The 24,157-nt window shown below is 39.9% G+C and overlaps 1 protein-coding gene across 6 annotated transcripts in view; it reads left to right on the top strand.

The window, feature by feature from the left end:
- The window catches only part of Ntng1 (netrin G1), a 359,418-nt gene that overhangs the window by 181,655 nt on the left and 153,606 nt on the right, over positions 1-24,157 (top strand). The gene's annotated exons all lie outside the window — the stretch shown is intronic.

The raw sequence follows: 24,157 nt of genomic DNA, 5'->3' as shown, positions 1-24,157 counted from the left end.
TCCTCCTCAATCATGTCTCTACCTTATCTTTGAGACACAGATTTCAATGAGCCTATCGGCCCAGGGATCCTTCTGTTTCTGTGTACCCAGCACTGAGATCACAGACACAAGCCACCATGCCTTGCTTTTGATCTGGGTTCTGGAGATGTGAACTCAGCTCTTGGTACTTACACAGCAGGCATTTTACTAACCAAGCTATATCTCAGTCCTTCACATCTTATTAAAACCCTGTAGTTTTAAATTGTAAGACTTAGGAACCTAAGCAAGATTGGATATTTCATGGTTAATAATATTTTGGCAAATCCAGATTGTATTTTTAAATGCACATCAGCAAACTTATTTAGAGAGAATTTTAAGGGCTTTGGGGAAAAGGATTTTATAAATCCAAATAACTACAGTGACTGAATGGATTTTCTCCTCTTTTCTTTTTTCATTTTTTTCTACCTAAAAGCTGAGGGCTTTGTGAAATCAATTCTTTGGGGATGGTAGCTGGGGGCGCTTATAAAAATCCTCTATTTGACACCAAGTGTATATCAATATTAGAAAGAAAATAATTGTTGATTTACACATCAAAGACCTATGTGTGAATTGTAGTATATGTTTTTGAAATTTTTTGATAGAAATAAAAATATCCTATAATGCCTAGATTTGTTTTTCTATTTACTCCAAAGTGGAAAGCACTTGAACTAACTTTGAAAATCTTTGTATACCATTGTTCCAACTATTGCTGTTGCTCACAATGAATAGTTCTTGGTGGCAGCTAGCATGGTACTACAGGAGCTAAAATTAATCTTGGAAATACATCAAAGAAACTAAAGCAGAGGAGAACTAAGACATAGCCTTGAGGTTTCTAAAGATTAGGGCAGGCTGCATTCTTTCTGGGGAATGTGTACCCCCCAAATAATCACCTTTCTGCCCCCAATTATTTCCAAATGTGTTTGATAGGCAGTTCCTCAGTACATTCACATCTCCTTATAGAAATGAATGTTATTGTTCACTGGTACATTCTTGTAAAAGTATTGAAATAATGAATTTTATAGGGTGAGATAACAAAAGCAAAAATAGATGTTTTGATATTTTCTTCACTTTCCCCAGAGGGTTTCTTTGTAGTTCTTTTTCATTGTTTCTTACCCAGCTGTTATTTCCCAGGGTTTATTCTGGGCAATGACTATCAGATCAATGCCATTTAAATAACCATTGCATGACAAAGGGCTTAATTTATCAAGAGAGCTTGAGAAATACTAGGTTGTAATGAGGCAAGTGTCCTCACCATGTGACTTCTCATTTTTTTTTAACTCAGAAGCCTGTTGCGAACTCCTTTGAGGGAGAGGACCCTGGTGACTAATATTTCTCTGAGATCAATTTGGCAAATCCTGCTCCACCAGATTTCTCTGAAGGTCATCTTCTCTTGATGTTTATTCCTTATTTTCAGGGGGTGTCTGCGTAATCCTGGCGAAGGCCTGCCCCAGAAGCCCTCCCTGGCTGTATTACAGGTTCCAGCTCCCTGACCTTTCTCTTTCTTTCTTAGGACCTATGTTCATGCCCCTCCATCCAGAACCTACGATCTTTACGGATAAGTTCTATCTAAGCTTTCTGGTGCATGTAACTAGGATATTTTGAAATTAGATAAAACCTTCCCAGCTGCTTTTGCTACAGTCTTTAGAATAAATACCACTCTTAAGTTACATGGACTCAGGTAGTAGGTACCTAATGTGGAACCCAACAGAAAATGACTCTTTCTGTTTCATTTTGACCATGTATTAAAACCTTAATTCCAATAACCTTCCCATTCCTAATTAGCAGTCTCCAGTTTATACTCGGGTGTTAGCGACCAGATTATTAATCGTGTTTCTAACATCTGACCACCCTAAGAACACTAAGCTTCTGCTATTCAGAGGATATGCATATTAAAGCATCAGCTAGGTGCTGCACCAGTCCACGATAGTGAACCATTTGAATTTAATCCATGAAGGAAAGTCAGATCAGGACCTTTATATCCTGCATCTTGCAAAGTTTGGGGTCTTGACCATCATTTAAGGCCAGCTTTCCTCACGTGTAAGTCTAGAGAGAAGACGTAGTATGTAGTGTGTACCCCTCACTGCGGTTTCTGCTTGTTTTGAGATTTAAATTATTTAATATTGGAAAAAGTACTTGGAGGTAAAGGATTTAGAATGATCTCAATACATAGAAGGTAAAAAAAATATTATTTTACTGTTGTTTATAGTTATTAATATTACTGTCTTAAATAAAAGCACTGAGTCTTTTTCTTTAAAACGTTGGACCTATTTTATAAATCAATTAAATTAAATATGTAGGGTTTTTTTCCCTTAAAATTGATTAGTTAATTGATTATTGTTAACTCTCTCTTCCGCAGTAGGAAATGTCAGTAGCCACACCCATAAAAAGTGACTCTTTCCTCCAGTAGCCATCAACTGCCAATTGTTCCTGAGCTTGAGGTAGGGCCTTGGGAGCCCCTCCCTTCTCCATTTTGAAATCCTTGGCTAGTTTGATCTTCTGCATATGTTGTCTCAATAACCGCAGTTGATGTAGGTTCATGTATGCAAAAGCTATGTCTTATCCACAGGACAGAATCTCCCCGGACTCTTCCTCATCCTCCAGCTCTTTCATACTTTCAGTCTCCCCCTTCACAATGTTCCATGAGCCTTCAGTATGATGGTGGTGGGAGTAGTGGGAGTGGTGGAGATGATGGATATTTAGAAGATAGTTTGAAAAAAAATGACCTTTTAGAGAAAACATCTACAGGTTCTTCCCTATATCTATGACTTTTCTAGCCATGGCTTTTGATCACATTTACAGTACTGGGCATGAATTTCCTTCCTTCCTTCCTTCCTTCCTTCCTTCCTTCCTTCCCTCCAACACAATCAATAGCAGAGTTGGTTGTCTCTACAAAGAGTCTTGCCGCTATTGCTCCAATGGGCATATCTTGCCTGACAAATGAGCCAATGAGTATGAATCACCATAATCTTCCTTGGCATTTTATTTTGCTTCTTACTGCCTTTTCTGTGATGTCAGCTCAACCAACTGCACATAGGAGCCCTCTTCTTTGGTGGATTGTTTGTTTTGAAGGCAGACAGCTCACAGGCAGAATTCCTTACTTCTTTGTAGATGAGCTTGATATTTCTCTTCATTATTGTAGTAGGCAGGGTCCAGTTCTAGAGAGGACCACTGAGAGATTTTTTTTTCTTCCAATATCCTGTGTAGTATCTTCTAGCACCAGGAAAGTGCTCCAGCAGGGAGCTGGTTAGTTAGCTCAAGATTAATTTCTCTGTATCTGCAACAAAAGCGTGTGGTATCTTCAGCAATAGGATCTTTACTATCTAGTTATGGTGGGAAACCAGGAGCAGTAGCTACAGAGCCAATGATGCCTCATGGGTCCTCAGGGTCCTCTTTGTCTAACACTTTATAAGGAGTTAACCTTTGCCCAACAGTGGGATAGTCACTTAACATTCCATGTCTTCTAGTACCCTAATATGCAGTACATCTGTTCATACTTTAAAAAAAAAACAAGTTATATTTTAATTAGCTTGTAAACTGGTAAGCTTTCATAAGGTTTCTTTATAGCCTACATCCTTAGCTTTGGCTAACCTACACCCTATGCCAGCATTCCCCTCCCCACAACCCTACCTTATACTCTGGAGAATAAATAGCATCTTCAACAAATGGTGCTGGTAAAGTTGGATTTCAGCATTCAGAAAAGTGAAATGAGATCTTTATCTTTTACTTTGCACAAAATTCAACTCCAACAGGATTAAGGACATCAACCTAAAACCTGGTATCCTAAAATTATAGAAAAAGTATGGAACATACTTCAGTGCATAAGCACATGTAAAACATATTCTAAATAGAACATCTGGATTTCAGAGAATAAGAAGAACAATTTAAAAATTGGATCTCATGAAATTAAAAAACATCTATACAGAAAAGGAAACCATCAAAGTGAATAAACAGCTTACACAGGAGGAGAGAAATCTTTGGTAGTCATATATCTGTCCTGATTATGCTGATGTCAATTGAATCAAGCTAGAGGCAACAGAGGTTAGGGAGCTTCCACTGAGAAAAAGAATCTGTAAGACTGGGCTGTCAGCAAGCTGGTGGGGCATTTTCTTACTGATTGATGGGTGAGTGTCCAGCCAATTGTGGGTGGGGTTTCCACCGGGCAGGTGGTCCCGGATTCTATAGAAAAATCAGGCTTTACAAACCATGGAGAGCAATCCAGTAAGCAGCACTCTTCTGTGACATGTGCATAAGCTCCTGCCTCCAGATTATTGTTCTGAGTTCCTGTCCTGCCTTCCTTCGGTGATGGACTATGACATGGGAGTGTAAGCTAAATAAAGCCTTTCCTCCCCAACTTGCTTTTGGTCATCATGTTTCAGCATAACAATAGTAACCCAAATGAAGACGACATCTAACAATGGGTAAGAGTCTAAAATATACAAAGAACCCAGAAAACCGAGTTCACAAGAAAGCTTTTTAATGAGATGTAGAACTGAACAGAAAGTTCTCAGAAGGAGAAATACAAATGACTAGTAAGCCTTCAGGGAAAAGCATGTTAAAACTACAGTAATACTCCACAATACTTCTACCAGAGTGGTCATCCTCAGGAATAAAAAAAAAAAATATGAGTAAATGCTGTTTTGGACACACTTCCATACTGCTGCTGAGGATGTAAAGTAGTGAAGCCACTCTGGAAAAAAAAAGTCAAAACTTTTCACAAGAACCTAGAAATAGGTCTAACATATGATGTAGCTATACCATTCCTGAGCGTATACGCAAATAACACTGCATCTTCCTACAGAGACACTTACACCTCCATTCACTGAAGCTTTATTCACAATGCCTAGTAAATGAAATCAACTTAGATTTCCATCAACTATGTACAGATAATGAAAATGTAGTATATATAAATGTTGGAATATTACTCAGCTGTAAAGAAAACCAAAATCATTAAATTGGCAGGTAAATGGATGGACCTGGAGAACAGCATGCTTAGGAAGGCTACACAGGTGCCCCAAAACAAATGCCACATGCTTTCTTTCATATGAGGTTCTTAGCTTGAAATCTTGTGTTTTATATGCTTAACTTGGAATACATAAGGGCACTTGGGAACAAGAACCAGGCCATCACTGGGCAGGCTGCATTTGGGAAGAATAGAGGAACTTAGATGTAAATAGAAGTAGAGAAGGAGAAATACTGAGCACAGAGAGATGCAAAGAGGTGGACTGACAGAGATGAGGAAAGGAGGGGCCAGGCGAAAGCTTCAACCGAGGGAAGTCTACATGGAGAAGCTACTTGGAAACAAACCATCTTGTAACTCAAGTGGGTGATACAGCATACGTGTTATGGAATAGCAAGTGGGCTACTGGGGGCAAATGTGTGCTTCATTGAAGGGCTCAGTGACATGTATATTGTTTCTGATGCTTAAAAGTTTTCAAAGATTTACTCAAATTATAACTAAAGTAACATATGTAGAAATAGTACAGTTGAAAAGTGGTGATGAGCCAAGGGGTGAATCCCCACAGTCCTCCTCTCTGCTTGCTTTCTTTCCTGCTGCCTTCACTGTGGTATCAGCTCACCCAACTCAACAGAGGTGTCCTCCTTGGAGGACTGTCTCTTTTGAAGACAGGATGGCAGGCAACTCACAAACAGAATTCCTTACTTCTTCGCAGATGGGCTTAGTACTCTTCTTCATTTTGTTTTGCTTTAGCTGTCTTTTGCTACCGTAGTAAAATATGTTTTTTGCCATCACACGCTAGTAAATGACAGTATTTAAAGTTTGGCAACATTTGTTTTAACGCTCGGGCTGTCCGCCATTCAATAAGTAGTGCAAATATTTTTTCCCTTGTGCTGCAGGCTCATGAGCTATCAAATACTGTGCTAAAACAATACTGATCCTGCAGCAAGATAAAGAAGAGGGCTGGCAATAAGGGCAACGTGATTTTACACTTTAATATCTAATATTAGATCCAAAGTCCAATATAAAATAATCTAATATTTAAAATTCAATATCTTCTGATTTCCCACTTTTGAAATCACTTGAGTAGCCTTGTGCCATCCATTCAGGACAAGTGGATTTTCTCCTGGTATGGACCTGAACTAATATTGAAGAAGATTTAAAATTGCCTAAAATCAATCCTTATATTGGTTCCCATTAGTGAGAGTTAACCAGAGCAGATTAATGAGATTAGAAGGTGAGGAAACCGGGGACATTTACCCAATAATTTCAGCCACAGAGCATTCTTGCTCCTAACTAAAATGATTTAGCCAGTAAATAAGAGAGGTTTTTATATTAGAAATGCATCCTGTGTTTCCAGTTACAAATGTAGATCCTACCAACTTAACCACACACTTAACCCTTCTGTCATGAGCGTGTTTCTCCTCTCTCTTGGCATTTCTTTGCATTGTCATCAGACATTGATCAGTCTGAGAGCACATTGCTTCACCCAGTTCCCAGTTGAAACTGCTGTCCAATCTCCTGCCTTCTTTTTCACTCTTCTCTAATGAGTGTGTTGAACCCTTACTTTCCCTTTCAAAAAGAGATCATTACACCATTCTCTGGGAAATTGGCTTCTGCTTCAGCACCCTATTATAACACATACTTCTAGGACTTTAACACCCACTTTCAAGACAAATAGAGAGATTTTTCTTACTCCTTATCTTTTCTCAAATATCTGGCACTATTGATCACACACATACTTTTTTTCCCTTCTGACATTTCAAAAGAATTTTTTTCCTCCATTCTCTGGTATGTGAATTGCCTTTTCATTCTTTCAGAGGTCAGATTAAATTTTTATTTCTCTCTGTGTACAGACGTTCAAACTATCTACAGCGTCCTAGATTATTATATACAGTAGCTCAGATATTGGCTGTTAGCTGCCAATAAGGTCTGCTATAACGAAGTTTGACATTTTCACATTTATGACTAGGTGTACAGACTCCTTCTTCTAGAAGAGCTGACCATGACCAACTCTTCATAGAGTGGATCTAAGAAAGATACGTCTAGGGTGGCCCTTTTCTACTTTAATTCATTAATATCGTGGTTGCGGAATCTCTAATTAATTTTTAAATGTAAATAGTACTCCTCCTCATAGAAGCTTGAATTTTGCCCATTTTCTTGAAATTATGTAAAATTTTGGTCTTCGAAGTTCACACACACACACACACACACACACACACACACACACACACACACAGACACACACAGACACACACACAGACACACACCCACACACACTACACACATATATAGTTTTAAATATATATATTTACTATTTCCAGCCGTGAAAACCATCGTGCTCAAGGAATCTTAATAGACTCCCTCTCTTTCTGTTTCTCATACTAGTCTTTATTTTTTTTCTTTTTTTTGTTATTTTATTAATTCATTCATATTACATCTCAATGGTTATCCCCTCCCTTGTATTCTCCCATTCCTCCCTCCCTCCCATTTTCCCCTTACTCCCCTCCCCTATGGCTGTGACTGAGGGGGACTTCCTCCCCCTGTATATGCATTATGATAGGCAAATTTGGGCCCAGGGATCCCACTCAAACTATGGCACCAGCTAAGGACAATACAGGCCATAAACTTCAAATCCCTACCCAGATCTAGCCAATGGACAGGACATTCTCCACAGTTGAGTGGAGAGTGGAGTCTGACTTTCACACGTACTCTGGTGCCTCTTATTTGACCACATCCCCTGAATGCGGAGACCTGATGGCACTCAGAGGAAGGACAGCAGACTACTAGCCTTTATTTTAATCAGCTGTTGTCACATATCCATTTCACTTCTCCAGTGTGAAGTATGGGCCTTTGTCTGTAGGTGGAGGAAATGCCTCCTCATGGTTAGCCTCCTGCCTAGGCAGGTGTTCCCCCTGCTGGCAACAGTCCACAAGAACAAAATATGTTTAAAAGCTAGTTCCTTGCAGGGGCACTTCCAAAGCAAACTGTACAGACTTGAGGCCAAAAGGTGTGGAAATCTGGCTCTTTGAAGAAACATATATCAAAGTTACCCTGGAGACAAGCCCCAGGAGATGTCCTGGGTGTGGCTCCTGGAATTCATATACCCTTGGTTTAAAAACCCAGAGATCTGGGGTGGGAGCACTCCCTCCTTATCTCCCTGTCTTTGTCTTTCTTTTATCATTAAGCTTAGTGAACTAAAATCTAGCTCTTCAACTCTCAACTGTATTTTAACCAAGCGCCCTCAGTTATCTGGCCTTTTCACAAGTCTGAGGCTCCCTTCCCCTAGCTGGAAGGGACACTGGACTCCTGACTAAGTGTGCAGCCACCCCGCACTTTCCCTCAAGCTAGGGGATCTGACCAGAAAGCTCTCTCACAGCCGAGGAGGCCTTCCTAGTGACCAGTTCTCAGGACAGAGCCTTCCTCAGCTAGCCAAGAGAAGGCTAAAGAAAAGTCTGTGACCAGATTCTCAGCCCAGCCTCCCGGAGAAAGGAAGCCACATGAAGAACTGTGTTCTGAGCTATTAAGTGGTACACTGGTCCCTGAAAGGGAGGCCCTCATGAGATGAAAAGTTAGAAAAGTCATAGCTGCACAAATCGAAATGACAACAGTGACCCAGATGGCAATAATCACGGGCATTTATTTGGGATTTGATCATATTTGAGGCATTACATTAAGCTCTTTTTACTGGTTAATTCATTCAGATCCTTCAAAACTTTTCTGAAATCTGAGCTTTTACTGGTTCTACTCTATGGATGGGGAAAAAATGAGGCATAAGAAGTGATGCAGGGTAGGAATATTACCCTTGAGAAAGGCATTGTCAGGATACGTTGAGTAAAGGTGAGAATTATAATCCTTAATAGAATCACCAGTTGTTCCAGTTGACCAGGCTTACATAAAAGAGCTCCGTTTTGGCCCACAGCCAATGTCCACACACAAGCATGACTAGTTCCCTCCTCCGGTGGCTCCTGCCCAGCTTCTTCCTAGCCTACTTGTGTCTTTTAATGGTTTCTTTTTGCCTTTTACCTCTTAGCCTGGTTCCTACATGCTCTCACTTGAGCTCTTCTTATTTGTTATTTGTTCTTGGCCTTCTACCTTCTTGTAGCTACTTTAGGGAAGGACACACATCTTGGCCCTTCCTTAGAGTTTAATGTCTAGCTCCAGCTTTACCTTGAAAATATCACTATGCTCACTTGTCTCCTTAAAAAATATGTATAGCTGTTTGCTCTAATTTTTGGAGGTTTTGCTTTGCCTCTCAGGCTCCAGAGCCATATTTTAATAAACTCAAGTAATGTGTAAGGAGACTATCTGAAGAAACAGAAGGGACCAATTGGATTTGTAATAAAATGAGTGAGCAGACTAAAAGGAGATTAAAAAAAGAAAAAAACGAGGAAGATGAAGAAAGCAGGAGACAGGCCTGAGCTTGTGCAAGCTGATCCTGGGGCTGAGCTAATGGGAGCTCTGAGTGAGGGAGGGAAGATTTAGAGGTCAGTAATTATGCATGTGGGATATTTAGAGAGAAAAAGAGGATGGAGAATTTTAAACTGCTTTGTTGTGCATTATAAATTGAATCTCTGTGGCATTTTCTTGATTTTCAATTACACCGGATGCCAAACTAATGTTTCTCAAATAGAACTGCTGGGATGGGGCAATGAGTCCCAGTTTCACACTAGACTCAAACAGAAGCTTCATCACCACCATTTTTGATGCTTTTCAGACATTACATCCTTTAGACATCATTGATTCTTGCTTTTTCTTTGTTCTCTACTTCCAATCAATTTAATTCTTGCTGAATGTCTGTCACCTTGTTAATCAACACATCTCAGCCACCTGTTCTGATACCTAATTAGTAAAAACCATTTCCTAGTTAGCCTTCCTGCCTTCAGTCTACTCCTCCTGCACGTGAACCAGTTGCCATGACGTTCTGCTATCATAAAGATGCCCCAGTTGCTGTGTTAGACTTTGGTAGAACTAGTTACCAGCTCCTAGCCATTTTTTCCACCCATTCTTAGCCCACATTAATATATCATTAATGTGTAATTGATATATACATGATTTTAACTTCCTCTAACATTTGAAGACTAATAAAGAAGAGATATCAACGTTCATGCTTTATATTTGTGTGATATTATGGAATCAACACAGCAAATAGACAATTAAGTATAGAAGATGTTTAATTGCTTCTGCAACATTGTAGAGTTTTCATATTCTATTACATAGAATAGTTAGTCACAAAATATATTGCATTCATTCATTGTTCATCAGTTGTTTTTATTTGTATGGTAGGAATTAGGATAGATACAAAGACGGTATCTTGACTTCTATACATGTCGACAATTAGAATTCTATTGAAATCTCACTTCTGATTATTTTCCATAACTTAATCAAGGTTAGTCCTAACATTCAATTCAACTTGAATGACTTCTTTTTCTCTCTCTAGAAGAAAATTTGGGAAACTAATCTTTAAAAAGGCTAACCATGTGTGATATGCCCGCTACTAAAAGACTGATGATTTAATTTTCTCTAGCTCATTAAACTCTAGAACTTCTACCTAGCTTCCTGTGCAGTCTAAAACCAGCCTCCAGTGTATGTCTAAACTGATTTCCCACTTCATCACAGCACAGTCTGAACCTCCCCTTCCTCCCCAAAACTACACTTGTTTCTGTAACTTAGCCTAACTACATTTCACAACACTGAACCTGAGCCACTTCTCAGCAAGATAAGACTTGAGTTTTAAGGAGCCATATTAAACTGACAAACACAACAGCTATCCCAGACTCCTCACAATGTATGGTGTTGAGTGATGATGGAGTCCACTCTACTCCCAGTACAGAACCTGTCCTCTTTACCTAGATGAAGCACAGACAGTTTACAAAACCCAGGCTTTACCTCATCTATACACTTCACAGTGGCTGTCTAACCTTTAAATTTCTTTTAATAGTAGCTATTTGAACATATGGTCAGCTAATAGAAGTTGTCTTATTATTTTATTTCCATTTAACCCAGTGGCCTCTCAGACCTGTTTTCCTAATTTTCAAGATGATATATTTTCTCCATCCTGCCATGCTACTGCACCACAACTGCTAAGGATGAATTAACCTTATCTTAAATTAATCTACAATGCCGAACGTATCTGGCACATGTCAGTTGCTTAATTCTGCTTGTCACTGTATTTACTCTGGTTCATGACAGTGGCCTTGGTAAAATAACAACCACATTGCCTTTACAAATTGGTGAGTGTGGTATTTATTGCTGTTAATCAACATTGTGTACATATGTACGTTGATTTGTATCAAATATGCCCATGTTTTAACATTAGTATATTATGAATTATAAATACATTTTAGAAAGTAAAATTTAGAAAAGTGTATGTAGAGCAAATAGTGGGTTTAGAGAAATTTTGTTTCTCTGTCAGAAATGTTCAGAATGGAGTATTTGGGGAGTGTCTTAAGGTTTTATTTCTGAGACACTATGGCCTCAGCAACTCTTACAAAGGAGTTATTTGGGGCTATTTAGTCCATAATTGCCACGATGGATTGCAAGCAGGCAGAAATGGTGCTGGAGAAGGAGCTGAAAGTTCTATGTCTTGATCTGAAAGCAGCATGAGGAGATTGTATGCCATGATGAGCATATACTGAGCATAGGGGACCTCAAAGCCTTCCTCCACAGTAATATACTTCCTCCAACAAGGCCACACCTACCCTAACAAGGCCACACCTCTTATAGTGCCACTCTGTATGGGCCAAATATTCAAACACATGAGTCTATGGGGACCATTCCTATTCAAACCTCCACAGGGAGCAATGGCTACAATAAAAAAGAATGAGTAGATTAGGTTCGGTGGTACATGCCTGTAATTGCATCACTAAAGAGTCTGAGGCGCAAACACTACTCTGATTTTGAAGCTAGGTTGGGTTACATAGTGGTGCTCTGTTTAAAAACCTGAACAAACAAAAAAAAAATTTTTTTTAATGATGTGTAAAGAGGGACTACAATGAAGGAAGGGTTTTAAACTCAAGGGTCCCTGGAGTATGCTGTCTATGTACCAGGTAGTGGCAAGACCAAGAGTTCTATGCCTTGACCTATATAGTTCTCAGGACCCTCTTTCAAAAAATAAAAATAAAAACAAAAGTATGTGTAGACTCCCACATACAAGCTTGCAAAGCTGCTTGTGTTATTTAGCGGCCCCAAGACTTAAATTTAACTCATGGAGAACCAGATTCTGGACCTCAGTAGAACTTTTAATATCCCTCTAATTATACAGCAAACCATGCCTGACCTATCACTCATGCCTTGCCCACTCACACCCAGCTTTCCACAGAAATCTCTGCTGAGCCCCTTCAGCACCAGAAAGCTCCAAGAACCCCTAGTCACTGCTGCTTCGGCATGGTTTAGCTTACAACTGCCTAAGACCAAGTAAAGTTCTTGGAGTTCAGCTCCTTGTATAAGAAAGGATCAGGAAAAGAGATGTTCCACTCTAAGACCAACAGGAGAAACACTTCTTTGACTGATGGAGAAAAAATGAAGATAAAATGAACACCAGGAAAGGACTAGGGTACAGCTGCAGCTTCTGTAATTTGTCATCTAACCTCACCAGAAACCTGAGAGACTATATCAATCACATATAGACACTCTGCACTTGGCACAAGAGTCTTCTTTTTTTTTTTTCTATTTACAATGTATATTCCTTCACATAAATTCCACATGTAACTTAGGGAGGTCAATTAATTCTTTAAACTTGATTTTCTTTTTAACTCTTAATAATGATCCATTTCATTCTTTACTATCAAATGTGCATGTTTTATCATGTGTTCATTCTGCTTTCCGGTTTGTCTTTTTACTTTTTTAAATGAGTAAATACGTTTCTGTACATATATGTGCCAATGAGTCTTCTATGTGTGGAGAGACATAAAAACTAATTGCAATTTAATATAAGCTGCATTTCCATGCATATGGTCCATTCTTTGGTCTACAGTACATGTTCCCAGGTTGGGATGACTCATGTATGGAACATGTACAAGAGTGGACAAGATGAAAGATGCTTTCATTGGCTTCTGGGAGCCGCACCTGGAAAGAGATTACATGTAGCTAAGGAATTTGAACTTCCTTCGAATGTAATGACAATCTACTGCATAGCTTTCAGAGGGAGCACAATACACAAGCAGATTTCTGTTTTTAAAAGATCTACCTAACAGTTCTGCAGACAACAGATTATTAAATGCCAAAGCTCTACAGAGGGAAATAATTTTAAGGTTATTATCTGTTCAAAAATGAAAGGAGGCAGTGGAGGTATACACAGTCAGACAGTAGACCATGTCTTTGGAACCTGTTTGTCAAACAGATGCTATTCTATTAGCCAAGGGAAACATGTGAAGTATATTAATGCTAAATACTATTTATTGAGGAAAACGACATTTAATGATGTTAAGCACTTAATATGCATGATGTACTGTTTTGTCAAATTGACATCATAAACTACATACTGTTATTGACTTTTTAAAAAAGGGACAAAATCAAGGTTTGAAGGTTTGAAACACTAGCTTATGAAGCATTACATAGTGGGAAAATGGTAGAGCTGAAGTTAAATAAAAGCCAATAAGACACAGCATTAGTGGCCTGCTAGAGAGTATCTTCCAACGCCAAAGAAATTCCAGTTGTTTCAAAAATTAAAATTTACTTTTTTGTGTGTATTTTAGCATTTCATGTAATCTAGAATCACTCCACTCAATTCTACTTAAAAGCTAAAGAAGGAGCCATATGCATTTGTTTAGAAGATGCTTTTCCAAGGTAATAGTATTCTTGAACCTAACAAACAAGCATTGGCCATTTATATGACTGGGACAAAATCATCTTCCCAATCTGCCCACCTCCAGCGTTCTCATTCATCCTCCGTTTTAAAGATCTTCTTAAACTAATGTCTCATGCATTGACCATCTCTGCTCTTAGTGTCTACACCCATATTGACCCAGTATCATGACAATGGAGGGAGGGAGAGAGAGAGAGAGAGAGAGAGAGAGAGAGAGAGAGAGAGAGAGAGAGAGAGAGAGAGAGACGAAGACAGAGATGACAGCACACAACACAGCATGCTTGACATTATCAACTGACTATGTTATAGAACGACTGTGACGTTTAGTAGTTATGTGATTCTAACAGAGCTATCTAAATAATTGTGCTTCTGTTTCAGTATCTACAAAACAAGGTAAATAAAGTATCTAACTCTGATTACAGTTATGAAGATCCCAATGTGTTAACGAGAGTAAGCGTTTAGAAATGTGTTGGACACATAGTAAGCTATATGTAAGCTTAACTCTATCGTGTGTCCAGTGAGAATATCAAATCCTGCATTTCTGAATTTAGACATCCTGATCACCTTACAACTTCAAATCTAGTATTTCACAGCTCAGTAAAAAGTACTGCCAAATCTCTGGTTACAACAATCATTTCAGGTTGGTTGCTACAGATCCCCATGTTCCATCCAAGCTCAGGCCTGGTATTTGCTCTCTCTCTCTCTTTGTTTGCAAAGATATCTCTCTCTCTCTCTCTCTCTCTCTCTCTCTCTCTCTCTCTCTCTCTCTCTCTCTCTCTCTCTCCTCTCTCTCTCTCTCTCTCTGAACTTTGTTCTTTCAAGTTTTGGGTTAATTGTGATCCTCTAAAATGGCAGTTCTCATCCTGTTCACCACGACCTCTTTGAGGGTCACACACCGGATATTCTGAATATCAGATATTTACATTAAAAATCATAACAGTAGTAAATTACAGTTATAAAGTAGCAGCAGAATAATGAATGGGGTCACCATGATGTGGTCACAGCATTAGGAAGGCTGGGAACCACTACTCCAAGAGAGCTCTACCTATGTCGTCTGGTTCAGGTGACCTGGCACTTATTTTCTCCAATGAAACTGTATTATCCCTCTTTGAAGTGATTAGTTCCATTTATGAATGTATAGTTATTTACTTTTTTAGAGCCTCTGCTTCCAACAAAACTGCAAGCATAGTTGAAGTGAGGACTGTGTTCCTTTATTGATGTACAGGACAGTGTTTGACACATGCAAACATACACAATTATCAAATGAATGAGTGAGTGGGCAAAAGATAGGCATATGGACACACAACTACTTTGGGCCTCTTTCTCTTTTTATAAGGTGACTGAAGTAAAGGTGTTTTAATAAACAGGTTTCTGTAATGTCTATCTTAAAAATCCCAATTCCTCTCCTCAGACACAAAATATCCAGAGATCCTGGGGATAGAATGTAGGAATTGACATTACGATTATGACATCAAGTCTCATTACCATGATGATGAACACCAGAGAGAGGAATGGGAGTCAAAGGGCAAGTCAGGTCATGGCTGGGCTTGGGGTTTTCTGCCTTCTTCTGTGGAGAGCTACCAGGATTGTTAAAAGGTTCAGGGCAGCAGTTTTGTTTTTCTGACTAGTGATGTGAAGTCGGGGTAGATTAACTCACAATTCTGAAGGTGATTTGGATAAAGCAACAGAGGCAGAAGTGTGCTGCAGAGGGGCATGCTGTGACAGCCCCTCAGAGTCCCCCTCCACAGTACTCTTGTCAGGTGGGTCTAGATACAAACTTCCAAACTGTCCCAAGGATGAAATCCCTTTGGGATTTTTCCTGAGAGTGCTTAAGTTTAAAATTTGTATGTTACTGGATGAAATACCCATTGTTATGTAAAACTGTGCTCAACTGTGTACTAGGAAGTGATAGAGACACTCCTGGGAGCTGTGCTGTGGTGTCGAAACCTCTACTTACCTGCGTGTACACAGCACTGTTTCTGGGAGTGTAGTAACGTTTGCTGCTTGTGTACTGTCTTTTCCTCCCCCTCTTGCCATGTTCTTAGTCCCACATTTTTCACAATCACCCTCTAAGAGCGACTATCCTCATTTAACCAGTATCCAATAAGCAAGGAATAAGTTCGGAAGAGATTGCAATACATAACAAGTGTGGTGGTCTTGAGGCTCCACAGGCTGATCCTTTTGGAATCCCATAAAGTAGGAATCACTTCCGTCTTCTTAGGATCCAGGGAGCCCTTCAGCAAAGGGGAGTATTGGTCTTTGCAAATTCCTTCACATCTGGTGACCCCAGGAATATGTGTGTCAGGTGGACGTGGGTCTATGTCCTCATGCGTGAAAAGAAGGACCATGGTTTTGAGCATCACACCAGAGCTTTCAGCTCAAGCTGCCTCTCACAATGCCTCCTGCACTGCAGCTCCCGCTCTGGGATGTATTATCACCCCTTTGTTTCCCTCAAACTGCTTTAACTTAAATGGCCGCTGCCCTCTTCAGTTTTGAGCTATTTCTATCTTGCGTCTCTGTTCTAGTTATGTATGAAGCAAAATCTTTCACCCAATATTTGTGCATTTTTAAGACAGTAATTTTTGAAAAGCCATTTCTCAACCCCTTATGTCATCATGTTGCCTTATTACAATATTTGTTGATAGAAATCCCTTTTCTGTTTGGCTTGGTTCTGTTGATAGTTCTCTCCTGCCCAGAACACAGAAAGCACTGGTGTAGATTGCCATCCAGGACTGCATTTGCATGGCTTGTGGCAGAAGGGCATGTTTGGGTCCTTTTTTAGAAGTGTTGTCTTCTTGACCCCCATGGCCTTCACCAGTTTGAAAGTCCTGAACATAAATCTTCTGTGGGGATTTGTGCAGGTGTCTATTATGACCCGCAATCTGTGATGTGGCTTCCAGGATTCTCACTGTGGAAAGGTTAAGCTATCCTGACTTTAGTTTTTTGAGTGAAAATGTCCACAAGGTGTTAGGACTGTCAGAGAAGAGATTGAAACAAGCTGTAACTTCAATCAGACATTAAGCCTCTGCCTGCCCGGGAGAGGAAACTCCACGATGAACAGAGGGGTTCCTTAGAAAATGGAACAATCGCTTTATAACTCCAAAGTTATAAAAAAAAACAAAAAACAAAAACAAAACAAAACAAAACAAAACCAAGGGTTTCAGAGGCTGAGACAGAAGGATCATGAGTTTGAGGCCAGCCTAATCTACATAGAGATTTCCAGGATAGCCTGTGCTACATAGTAAGGCCCTTTCTCAACAAATAATCTTACAAAAAAACCCAAATCCTTTTGTCCCCTATTATTCTAGGAGAGCTATATTTTCAAAACTAAAATCTGAGATTCATGCACTCACAAAAAAGGTTTTTCATATCTTATGTTGGGAAGACTCACAGGATTTCTTAACAACCTTGGAGCTAAGGGAACATGCTCCCTTATGGGCCTTTCCTCTCTGAGGACTGTGCCCTCCAGCACTTGCATGTGTGCCCATGTTGGTGTCCTTCAGGCTTTTGAAAAAGATATCCTCTGTCTTGGGTCTTACTACTCTGCTCCGAATTTCCTTTTGCTTCTTCCCAGTGCCAGTAACAGAGCTGCTAGACGAAATATGGAAAGCTCAGAACAGCCTAAGTCCCACCTCTCATTTCAAGGATGTCTTAATGTCATCACAAAAGCCATGAAGCCTGGGTCCTCCAATGTGTGAGCCAGGAAAGCATCAGAGGTATAGTGTTGAGACAAAGCAGTTCTAAGGAGGGGCTGGGGAAAATTAGAACAATTACAACTCTCAGATAAAGTTGTCAGCTGCCAGCCTCTATGAAAGTGGGAGTTTGGAGGGTTCCCAGGGAGACAGGGAAAGTAGAAAAGAAGAATTCTGCACAAAAAGGTGCCTCAGCCTAGCACTTAGAGAATACTCTAGGATCACAGTTCCTCCCTGGATCTGCCAGCTTTGGAATCCTTTTAAAGGCCTTGAATTGGCAAATCCATAGTCATGTTTATTTCTGAAACAAGGCAGCCACAGTGTGGAAGGGCCATCCCGCAGGGCTTCTTCCTGTCTTTGTGTGTTCTTCCTCTTTCGCTGATCAATATGAGTAGAGATTAGCCAGACACAAATGTCAGTAGCTCTCTGTGTTTTCCAAGATGGGTTTGAGTGCAAACCCAAATGTTTCACACAGCCTCCTGCTAGCACACCCTGTTTGTGATGTAACTTATGGTAACATAAACCAACAAATGTGCCCTGAGTCCTCTTTCCATTTCCAGCTGTTTTAATTCCCTTTTGTTTGATGATAGGTAGATCTCTGAAAGATAGGTCAAACTGATAGTACCTTGTGTTTTACAGTAATACTGGGCACATAGGATTTCTCTTTAACTCTGAAAGGCCTCACGGAGCTTAGGTGAAAGGATGGTCTTTCAAAGTACCAATTGGCAGAAGAAAAAGACCTCCATCCACTGAAACAGGGAACGTATGTAGTCCATTGTACTCATCCTTTGATTTCCGAAAGCACATTAAGAAATAATAACATTACACTGAGCTAACACATTGATAATTAATAAGTAATTTCAATTCTCCCAGAGGTAAAATATTAATATTTTTTAAATGAAAGGAAGCATCACATGTGATGTTATAATTGTTATAAAAATACTTAATAGTAATATAAGTTTAATTATTTAGATATCTCATATGGTGTAAATACTCTCTATGTAGTCATATATTTTTTCTGCTTTCCTGTAGACACAGGATCTTAAATTAAGAACTACTTAAGGATGCCTGCTGGGCCACAGAGCAACTACCCACAATGTTGATGCCACATCTGTGAGCGTCAACAGCAAGAAACACTCTTTGTTTTCACAAATGGGGAAAAGTTGCATTTTCTTATACAAATTTCATTCTTGTTGTTATTAGAAGGGATTAGGGCGGAGTTGGAGTAGTCTAAAATTTAATTAACCTAATCCCTTTAACAAGAATTGTTTCCTACTGATAATACTCTGTAACAACAGTATTGCAGATCACATCCACGTGAAATATTTACACTAAATATTTTAGCATATAATCTTTCCTTCAGCTTTATTGGGAATGGTAAGATTTTTGATTCCTTTAGCTTCCTTTGTTTTCTTTCTCTCTCACCTATATATAGGATGGGAATGAAATATTCTCCTACCTCCCTTTATTTCTTCCTCTGCTAATTCTCTCCCAGCATCACTGTCTTTCGGTAAATTATGTTAATAGCTATCAAATCATCAATCTCCTGCAGGAGCATGAGTGCCATGAAATAAGGGAGACAGTGGATTGATTCCCCCCCCCCTTTTTTGGTATCAGCACTCATTTGGTGTAGATTCTCATTTCAGATGATTTGTTTACCCATCGATTGCAATAAATTGCTGTGCTGCTGAAACACCCCTAACAGTAGAGTCGGCTGAAGGACAACCCTGTCATTCTTGCCACCTCCTCTGATGATCCCCTGTGTAAATTACAAATTGTTCTTAATCTGCTCAAATGTCATGTTATCAGGGAGACCTTCCCTGACCTCGCAGTATGAAATTACAATAAGCTGCCCTCTCCCAAATCCGCGCCCCAAGTCAGCTTTATTTTCCCAAAGCACTCATCACCACATAGCATTATAGAACATTGTGTATTTATTTACTTAGTGCATGGCCTCCGCCTGGAATGGAAGCCCCACAGCCAGGTCAAGACAAGCTGTTTAATACAGTCATATAGTGGACGATCAATAGAAATTGTTCAATGTATGAAACTTTTCTCACATCTTTCAGGCACCTGAAACACTAAATCTGTGTGAACCTGTGAGAAACTGTGAGAAACACAGAGCTGGCTGTCCTGCTGAGGCCAAGGGGCGAAGGACACTTCTTCCTAAAGGACAAATCACAGACCCAGGTTTTCTGTAGCTGTATCTTTATGACAGGACTAAAGTAGAGGCACGAGGTGCCCTCCAAAACTCACATAGGTACAATTCTCAGAATAGCATGAAGCAGAGGTTCTCGAAGAGTTCTGGCCCCAGCACCAATTCTACAGAATATAAACAGGGGTTTCTAAGTTTAAGAGGGGCTCAAGTGAGTGAAAGTAGGTATATCTTCTGACGTTAGGAAAGGTTTCTTATTTCAAGGCATCTCAGGTGCACATGGGGCTCATCAGGCCTAACTTAAGCTGCTTTTTAAAATTAAAAAGAAAAAAAAAACCTCATTGGATCTTAGGCATTTTCTCATGATGGGTCAACAGCGTTCCTAAAACAAAGCATATGACAGGAACTTCCACTGGGTGGGCATAGAACACATCAGGGATTTATGCTGGCTCGGCTTCCCACAGGCTTTTAGGAACTTTGGCAAGTTTCCTAACACTTATATGCTAGAATTTCTCTTCTCTGAGGGAGGGCTGACAGAGATTGCTCAGGATATGTAAAGTGTCTAAGCACAGACTGAATGGAGGTAAAGGGGATATTCATCGACACCCCGTTTTATTCCATGAATGGGTGAATACCTTTTAGACAGATTTCTTCAACAAATTTCTTTTATTGTTTTTATTGATGCATCAGACTTAGCCTGATGTGCCTCCACTTGCTTTGGTCCCAGTATCTTGTGCCCTATCTGAGAATCTTTGCACACCAAAGCTAAAGGTGAACAGATACTGTCTTCCACCAAGAGTTAAAATAAACGCAGGATAACTCCAATCCAACAAAGGCAACTTCCTTTGTTCCCACACTCCGGGCCACAGGTGACAATGCTCCAGTCAGAAGGAAGGTGGTAGCATCCAACTTCGAGGTGAAGCAGACGGCTGCATGCTGACAGGTTTCGAAGTGATCGTATTTTAGAAGTAAATTTCAAATGAAGGTATGATCTCTGTAAATCTGACCCCTTCCGGTAAAATGTGCATTTACATCTATTTGGAATTTATAAATCCTGACAGATTCCACAATATTTATAGCCCTCCATAAAAAGCCTTTGCCAGTTTGCAGAGCTTTGCATTTGGCGCTCCGGTATGCTTAAGAGAATTTAAATAATAATAAATTTGGTGATTTATTCCACCTGGAACAGAAAGTTACCCGCCCCCACCCTCGCCCCCGCCCCAGCTCGTTTTGAAGGGGATGCCTATAAATAGCACCCACAGATGCTGGGATCAGGAATAGGGAATTGAAACTTGAGAGAAACGTACAGCAACATTCCCATTATCACTGATTTCTTGAGTATATTTTTAAAACAGTTCTGTTTCTCACATAATATCCCTTCTCTCCTTTCTCCTGCCTCATCTCAATTATACCTGAGTCTCCCAAACCTGTTGCCAATGACCAGATTCAATTGCTTTAATGGGGAAGGGGGAGAGCTTATTAGCTGACTAGGTAGGAGCAAGCTGCCTCTAGGGAGGACAGAGCAGTTCTTCAGTGCCCATCCTGTATTTCACAAGAGTCAGCAGGTAACTGAGAGCCTATATCTATGGTGTAAATTAATTGCTCAAGATCCATCTCACGCATCCAACAGATGATATCATCAAAACCTTACAGTTCATGAAAAGAGTAAAAAAAGAATTCTAAGTGTAATTCCAAGACAATGACTGAGGACGATATGAGAAGGTAGATATTTCCTGACAACCATACTCAAAAATAGCCAAAACAGGGTGAGAGAAATATAGTAATTCCTTTGATCTGTAGTGTACTTTTGCATAGTGTCAGCTAGCTATTCATGGCCAACTGTGGTCCAAAATTTCAAGATGGGAAAACATAGAAATAGTCACTTTGTTTGACCTTTACCTTGTGCCCTGTTGTAAGTAACATGAAGAAATCTTACTGTTTGACTCTATCCCATCCTTTGTGGAAATGAGAACACTTTATCTTTGTGTTCACACTGTGGATACTGCCCACTGACTAGTCACTGGGTAGCAGCCCCAGTCCTCAGAACATCAATACCCAGCATCATGGGATTCATATTCTATTAGCCAACACTATGTCACCTGTGTCACCCACTTACCTCATTACATTACATAGACACTGTACAGTCCATATCTGTCCAAAAAGGAGGAGCATGTAAAAATAGTTTGAGAGTGACCTCATTCATGCAGTTTTTATTATAACACATTGTTCTGTCTAATTATGAGTCATTGTTAATTTTTGTATTGTGCAAAATTATAAATAACTATTTTTGTAGGTTAATTAGATGTAGGATGTATATATTGGATGTACTGTAACTAGAGGTTTTGAAATATTTCCTGAGGGTCTTGTAACCTAACTCCAGGAAATGAAGGGAAACTGTTCACTATACCTGAACAGCAGACTTTAATGTTATTATTTGCTTTTCTTTTTAAAGAAAAATTAAAAAAAAAAAAATACTGAGTCATTCCTTCCAGATTCTACTAGTGGAAGCTGAGGAGAGCCATTTAGTGTAGCAGAAACAGTTTTACAACTTGTGACATGACAGGGCGGTTTATTTCTACATCACCTTGTTTGACTGGGGAGTAGGGGAAGTAGCATTTGAAAGGGGAAAAATAATAACACCCACTGAGAGATGCCTACGGGCAGGTGCAAAGAAACAAACACACAAGTGTCTGGTTTGGTACAGCCTCTTCTTCATCACCTGGAGAGCTGGTTCCCCTCAGCCTGAAGAATCCACATGTTCAGTCAACCAACCGTGGACTGAGGACATGGGGGGAAATGCAGAAAGCTGCCAACAGCAAAAGTGCCTCTGCTCCATTCAGAGCACTGTGCTCAACTCACTAGAATAAACAACGTGAAGGCACACTGTGTTGCAGCCTCCTGCCATTCACAGGTCCTCATTCCCTTGTCAGCGTTCCTTGTTTGATGGTTTTCGTGCTGTATAGTCAAGCCCAGGGTGGTTGACTCTGCGCTGCAAATGTACTGATTATTCCTTGTCAATGCTCCCGGAAGAATGCGCTGTAGTAACTATTTACATAACATTTACATTTAAATCATCTCCAGATGATTTAAAGTATGTGGAGCTTCTATGCAAATGTTATGCCATTTTAGATTAGGCAGATTTGGGTATCCATGGAGGGCCTGGAACCAATCCCTCAAGGATACTGGGGCATAACTATAGTGGGCTTCCGTGTCCCATTACTTGGAACACATCCTCAGTCCAAGACATTCCAGAGCACTCTTCTCATATCTAGCTATTAGGATGCCAGATGTTTGGACCAAGCCCTAGAGCCTGCAGTGTTCCACATTTTAATGATTTATGGTGAATAAAGTAACCATTTTAAAAGTGGATTTTTATGAAGCAGGGACTGGGTGAAGTATGACAGACCAGAGGCAAAAGCCAGGAGGAAGCTGAATGTTAATGAGGGTATCCTTGGCAATGTAGGACGTGGGTTATGCACCTGCCATTCATGGCTACGTCTAAAGCTCTGCTTGAAAGGGAATTGTTAAATAACCACACCCAAATAATACTTGAATAAGGATGACGTTGGTAGATATGTCGAGTGGAAAGGGGGAAGCTTAGGAGACCTTAACCTTAGACAAAGAGCTATGGGCAACTAAGGTATCCTGAGAGTGAGAGAAATAGTCATCCCCAGGAAAGAGCATATCAAGTGACTATCCAATACCAAAGAATCAGCCCTGAAAACATACATAAGTAACATTATGTACTGAGAAGACTGTATTTATATATATTTATATATATTTATATACATTTAGGAGTACACACATACACATACACACACACACACACACACACACACACACACACACACACACAATTTCTCTTAAGCCATGAATTTTAAAAGAGAACAATGGAGAATACATGGATACATGGGAGGAATTGGAAGAAAGGGAGAGAAATTCTGTAATTATAGTGTAATTTCTCTCTCTCTCTCTCTCTCTCTCTCTCTCTCTCTCTCTCTCTCTCTCTCTCTCTCTCTCTCTCTTTCTCTCTCTCTCTCTTGATTTTTCGAGACAGGGTTTCCCTCTGTAGCCTTGACTGACCTAGGCTCACTTTGTAGACCAGGTTGGCCTCGAACTCACAGTGACTGATCCGCCTGCCTCTGCCTCTGCCTCTGCCTTGAGTGCTGGGATTAAAGGCGAGTGCCACCACACCCAGCCTATATTTTAATTTAAAACATTTTTACAATAAAAGGAACCATGTTCTAAGAGATGTCACGTCAGAAAGGGATTTCCCTCTGCCTTTCTTGGTTCCCAGCAAGACCTTCTTAGGAGAAAATGGAAGGCTTGAGCTATTAAGAAGTTCTGAACTCTGTGTCTCTAGGATCACATTATGGGTCTAACACACATGGCATAAATAAGCTGTTCTCATACTTTGAAGTCCAGGGGAACATAAGAGAATTATTATAATAATTTTACAAGATTTTTTATATGTTATGTGTATGAGTGTTTTGTATGTCTGTGTACCACTTGTATGCCTAGTGCCTGAGGAG

This window comes from Acomys russatus, chromosome 23, assembly GCF_903995435.1.
Source record: "Acomys russatus chromosome 23, mAcoRus1.1, whole genome shotgun sequence".
Taxonomy (NCBI): Eukaryota; Metazoa; Chordata; class Mammalia; order Rodentia; family Muridae; genus Acomys; species Acomys russatus.
This window is presented reverse-complemented; position numbering and strand designations above follow the sequence as displayed.